At 44.0% G+C, this 6,000-nt stretch overlaps 1 protein-coding gene across 1 annotated transcript in view; it reads left to right on the top strand.

Moving 5' to 3' along the window:
- Positions 1–3,198: 3,198 nt before the first annotated feature.
- The window catches only part of MET (MET proto-oncogene, receptor tyrosine kinase), a 110,827-nt gene continuing 108,025 nt past the window's right edge, over positions 3,199–6,000 (top strand). Inside the window, exon 1 of the mRNA XM_079150518.1 lies at positions 3,199–3,709. The gene's annotated coding sequence lies outside the window, so the exon portion shown is untranslated. The remainder of the gene's footprint in view (positions 3,710–6,000) is intronic.

The raw sequence follows: 6,000 nt of genomic DNA, 5'->3' as shown, positions 1-6,000 counted from the left end.
TATTCTAAGGAGGTTGCTTTTGTTTTCATTTCAATAAATGCACTAAGTAAATGAATTGAAAGGGTGTCTTTGAAGATAAAATTTAATGTATGAACCAAGAGCAGAAAGGATGTGTATTTCAAGCAGGAGGTAACTTTATCTTTCTCTTGACCAGAGCTACCACTGGCCCCATCTCAAGGTTTGGAGATGAAATCTTAATAGTTTAGTATTATGTGTAATCCATAAGCATGTGGATATGGATAGCTCATGATTTCTGCGACTTATATTTTGCCAGATGCTATTCCATGTGATTTACTTGTAGCACCTCATTTAATCTTCATCTTGACCCTATTATTATCATCCCCATTTTGCAGACATGGCACAGAGAGTTTAATCCACTGGCTCACAGCAAGAAGCAAAGAAGGAATTGAAAGGCAGGTCGCCTGGTTTTTAAACCGAGACTCTTAACTACTATGTGAACTCAGTCTTGCCAATGTTTTGCTCCTCATTCGAGGAGTATGTCCATTTTGCATGTTTTTTTGCTACAGATGACAGAAACCCTGGCTAACAGTGTCTGGAACAAGTATTTTTCCACCAAACAAAGAATCTGGAAGCAAGTACTCACTGGCATCGGTGCTATTGCTCAGCAAGGTTGGTGCCAATGTTTCCCTTCATGGTGGCAAAATGGTTAGTTTCCCACCAGACATGATATATGAAATCAAGAAAATAAGGAGAAATGCTAGCATCAACTTCGCAGGTCCCTTTAATTGTGAGACTAAACCCTTTCTAAAAGGCCTCATCAGATTTCATCTTATACCTCATTGCCAATATGACATCACATGGCCATGTTCAACTGCAAAGGAGGCTGGGAAAACAAATATTTATCTTTTCCAGCCCCAAGAGTGGAGGCAGGGAAGAGAAAATCTGGATGGGAACAGGTGCTGGGTTAGCCAGCCAAGAGTGCCAGCCACAAGTGGTTTGGATTGGTTAGGAAAATACCGATAGAACTTCATCATACAGTGCATCACCCATGCCGTGGACCCCAGGAAAGTGAGAGAGAAACAATTGAAGTTTGCTGCAAAAGCAGAACTAAGTTGTAGAACTCCTATTATGTTTTAGAATGCCTACTTCCACCCATTTCCCAAAAGGTGAAATTATTTCCAACACTTTCCCTCATCAAACCTATCTAGGTAGTGTGTAAAAGATGAATTATTTGACTTTCACACAAATTCTTTTTGTTACGCTAGTCTTAATTATTTTATAAACGGTTATCTCCTTACTGTGGTTAGTTAATCAAAATGATTAACTGGACTGAAATTTGTCAGTAACTAGAAACTAGGAAACTTCAGAGCTACAAATAGGTAATACATTGTTTGCATTTATAATCTACTTTATTTTTTGGTTTTCACTGGCTTTTCTGGGTCTTTCCACAACTTTAATTGTAATTTTTTTCTTTTATATTTTTATCATGACACTCAAACTCAGAAAACCTGTTAAGGCAACTACATAATGCAATGTAAAAATCCAGTTAACATATTGCTATGGAAACCAGGAAATAAAAACAGCACTCTAATCATTCATTTAGATAACTATGGCTAAGTGTGTGTGTGTGTGTGTGTGTGTGTAAATTCATTTATTCACCTTTTATTAAAAGCTGTTATTGAAATTAAAATTAACTGATCTGTCCAAAACAGGTCCAGTATCCTATATCCAGTAAATCAGCATTTTAGTGTAAACTGTGTTTTGTTATGCCATGCAGTATCAGGAAATCTTTGTAGGGTAGTGTTGTTTATCTAGTCTTGCCCAACTGAGGCCTTTGGCATGGTGTGAGGATACCTGAATTGGTATTTGAGAGCTTGGCGCTAACCTTGCTTCTCTTACTTTCAGTTGTGTGACCCTCCTAGGAACTTTAGGGACTGTTTCTTCATCTGCAAATGGCAGGACTTCATTAGCATAATAGAGATTTTCCTTTTCCATGGAACTGGAATAATGAGGTAATCACTTTTGTGTATTCAAATCATTCTGTAGTCTTAGTAATGTATGTGGCACACACTAAGTTCTTGGAAAATGATAACTAGTCTTACTATAGTTTCCTATTCTCCGTTCTATAGTAATTAATACCTGAACCGGCATAGTAACTATTATTTGGTCCCATAACTGCCAATAACAGATCCACATCTCATACCCTGCCATTATTGAACAAGCCCTTATGAAAGTTGGAAAGAACTTTTAAGTTCTAACTGGTGATGTAGTGCCTTATATCCTATTACCTTTAAGTATTTATTTACTCTTGTAGATTAGCGTCAATTTCTACATGTAAAATACGAAAATGTATCTTAACAAATGACTCCTAATTCAATTCACCAAGGCCCCAAACCCCTTTAAAAAGAGAAAGTTCTACCAAGGGGTCAGAAGTAGGGAGGGAGGGGGAAAGTGCTGGGGAGTGATACTGGTCAAATTATATTTGCCATATTGTGTGCATGTACGAATATGTAACAACAAATCCCATCGATATGTACGATTATAGTTCACCAATTTTTTAAAAGGTGGGGGGAAAAACATGCAGATTGCCTAAAGCTAAAGGAGAGAGGAGTCTTGAGACTTCAACATTCAAGAATTAAACTTTGTTCAGTTTTGCTTGCTCACTGCTATTTGCTTAGTTATTTTATCAGCCTGATTTCCGCTATGGGAAAAAAAAAAAAAAAAAAGTTAAACCGAAGCCTTTTGGGGGTTAAACTCCTTTGTTGTTCTTCCTTCCAGAAATCCGAGTTATTCTAGTAGGGGATAATGGTTGCATAACGCAATCATTGGGACCATTGGTCCATCCACTCCTACCACCGTCTCTGACAATGAATTCCTTGTTTCCGCGGTGCCCGAACCTCTCTTCCCAGGCGAGTGCCGGGCAGCTAGCGGAGGCGTGGGAGAGGCTGAGGGCAGCGACCCGCGCTCTTCCCGCGGCCAGCGCGCCGGGGTGCGCGGAGGGTGCAGGCCGTGCGCTCCGCCGCTGCGCTGGTGACACTGGGCGCCCGAGCACCAGGAGGGGGAGACTCGGTCCCGCTTATGCCCCACTGTGCTAACTTGAGACTGCCTGAGCTGAGGGCGGAGAGAGCGCGCAGCCAGGGCAAGAAAACTTCTCCACCTAGAAAGTTTCACCTTGCCGTGGGCGGGGGAGGGGCGGGAGGAAACAGGACCCCCGCGGGGCCAGGCGCGGCGCGCGGGCGGCAGGAAGGGCGGGGGCCGGTTTCCCCCTCTGGGTGGTGCCAGTCCCCACCTCAGCGGTCCTCCGACCCGCGGACGAGGCGGACGGACTGCACGCGAGACAAACAGACACGTGCTGGGTCGCGCGCGCGCGGAGGGACGGGCGAGCTCCTGGGTCCCGTCACCTCGCTGTGCCTCCCGCCTGGACGCGCCCGGGCCGCCGCGGGCGGCGCGCGCCGATGCCCGGCTGAGTCACCCACCGGGCAGCGCGCGGCTGCCTAAGGGGCGGAGGCAGCGCGGCCGACGGGCGGGCGGGGCGCTCGGCTCGGCCCGGCCCGGCCGCAGGTGACCCGGAGGCCCTAGCCGCCCGCAACGCCCCGAGCGCTTTGTGACCAGATGTGGAGCCGGGCTGAGGGCGCGGGCCAGATGCGGGGCGACAGCTGACCCGCTGCGAGGAGGCGGGGAGGCGCGGAGCGCGCGGGTGGTCCCTGCGCGGGTGACTGCTCCTCCGCCGGTTCCTGGGCACCTCAAGGTAAAAAACTACAGCCCCCTTCAGATCCCGCACTCCACCTCTCTTCTGCTTTCTTTGTTCCCCTAAGAGACTTGACTGCTGTTCCAGAGGACAAGACCACGGAGGTGGGAGAGACTTTAGGGGCTTCGGACACTGAAGGGATGTAGTCGGAGGGAGGTGGGAACCAGAATTGGCTTGTCGCTTCCAGAGATTGTTTCTGGTCACCTGTGTGGCTCGGGCAGGAGAAGGGGCTCTGGGGCCATGGGCTCCGAATGACTGTTATGGCCCAGCAAGTTTCAAGGCTGTGGTCTGACTCAGCCCTTACTGAAGGGATCCGTTCACTCTGTCCAGGGTGATGCAGCCTTCAAGGTTTGAGCCAAGCCATTTCCTTGTTCCCAGTCCTGCTTTATCTGTATTATGTGGGGGTCTTTCGAAGGGGCAGGTGTTTCTGGGACGGTGAGAATTCTTCATTTTCTGGCAAACACACAGGACTTGTGATAGATCATTTTCAGTCATACCTTATCTCTTAACTGGGGCTCTGTGAAAGTGAAATAGATTAGAACCAGAGGTCAGACGGTCAGACTGGTGCTGGTGCTGACCCAATACTGAAAGCACCAATAAAAAGTACAGTGCAGAATTTACTCCAAAGCGTGGTGGTTTCCCGTTTCATATCTTTTATGTATAAAGAGCAATTTACTAATTTGGCAGTTGGAAAGGGTTCCTGGGGCTCACGCATGAATAGTTGCCTAGTGGATTTTCCCTTATCACAGTTTTATGTTCAAAGGAGCTCTTGGGCAGAATGAAATATTGTCAACTCTCCCAGGCAAAATAATCAGGATACTTTAATTGCCAAGTTAAGATGGTCCATGAATATGAGAGGATTGGAAAAGCCGACACTGGAGAGAATATAGACAGAATTTTAAGAAGACTGTTCACATTTTGTAGCATTGGGTGGAGATTTATTCTGTGGTTTCCATCAGCCAGACACATGCACATTGCCATGCAAATGAATTCAGAAAAACATTATTTTCCTTTACAGCTAAACTATTATAGCTGACTAATGAATTTTTTCTGCATGAAGATGATCTGAAAATGATGTACATCATGCTTCTCTTTGCTACTGGGACATAAATTGTGCTTTTATATGAACAATGTAAGTGGTGCTTGGATTATTTGCAGGTATATAGCTTTCCTTTCCAGCTAGGAGCTTCTTGGGCTTTGTTTAGAACATGTCAACTTCCATAAGGGAACAGAGATGAGGTGCTTTGGCGTCCGTGTTGCATTCATTTTTACTTTTTGAACTGATGAATATCACAGGTAAAATTTACATCGTTGGTAAGACCAAAAATGTGTCTGATTGCCTATAAAATATATTGATGGTTTAAAATATGTGTTCAGTTTTCAAACTTAACAGTGCATAAGCCAATAGTTATTAACTTAAACATATCTTTTTTTCAGTAAGATGGGATTTATGGCAGATAGAGGATGGTCTGTTACCTACTCCTTTTTCAAAGCTGCTTTGTTCTTGATCATTTGCAATAGGGATTTACATTTGATGCTTTCAGAATTAGAGAATGGGGTTTATCTGAATGATGAAAATGTACCAGATGAACCACAGTCAATTACTATGAAAGTTCATAACTAATATTTTCACTGCTTTTCAACCTGCAATAAGAAAAAAAATGATAGGGGAAATACCTATAATTTCTAAGTTTCTTTTAAGACCTTATGCATATATACACCACAGTAATCTCGAGTTTTTTAAAATGAGGGCTTGATTTCTTAATACATTTCAAGAATTAGCTATTGTAGCTGTTAGTAGAAACAAATAGTTCAAAGTAGAATTGGTCTAGTTTTTCTTTTGCAAATCCATATAATAGCCCCAAATATGTGTGTGTGTGTGTGTGTGTGTGTGTGTGTGTGTGTGTGTGTGTATCTCAAATATGGTTATACAAAGTGAATAACTCGGAAGGACACTTTTCTGTTGGGACACACACTTTGTCTATGTGGCTTGGTCACAACTGCTTCCAAACCCCTGTGTCCACATTTCTCCATGCCAGTTTCCTGGTTTCTTCTTTACTGTAATTAGCTTTAGTGATTCTCATCAGAGCCATCTGTGCTTTCTTTTCCCTGTCCCTGAGATTTCTCTTGGTTTACTGTGTTTGTTCATGGGACACCCAGTTTCCTTATTGTGCTCACTTAAGAAGAGAAAATACATGCAGAAACTTAAGTACCAGGGAATGTGTTTCTTTTTCTTGGCTGGTGTATGTTGGAACTCTTTGACAGCAAACCCTCAGGGTAGAGTTTTCTTC

Source organism: Sciurus vulgaris, assembly GCF_902686455.1.
Source record: "Sciurus vulgaris genome assembly, chromosome: 8".
In the NCBI taxonomy this organism is placed as follows: domain Eukaryota; kingdom Metazoa; phylum Chordata; class Mammalia; order Rodentia; family Sciuridae; genus Sciurus; species Sciurus vulgaris.
This window is presented reverse-complemented; position numbering and strand designations above follow the sequence as displayed.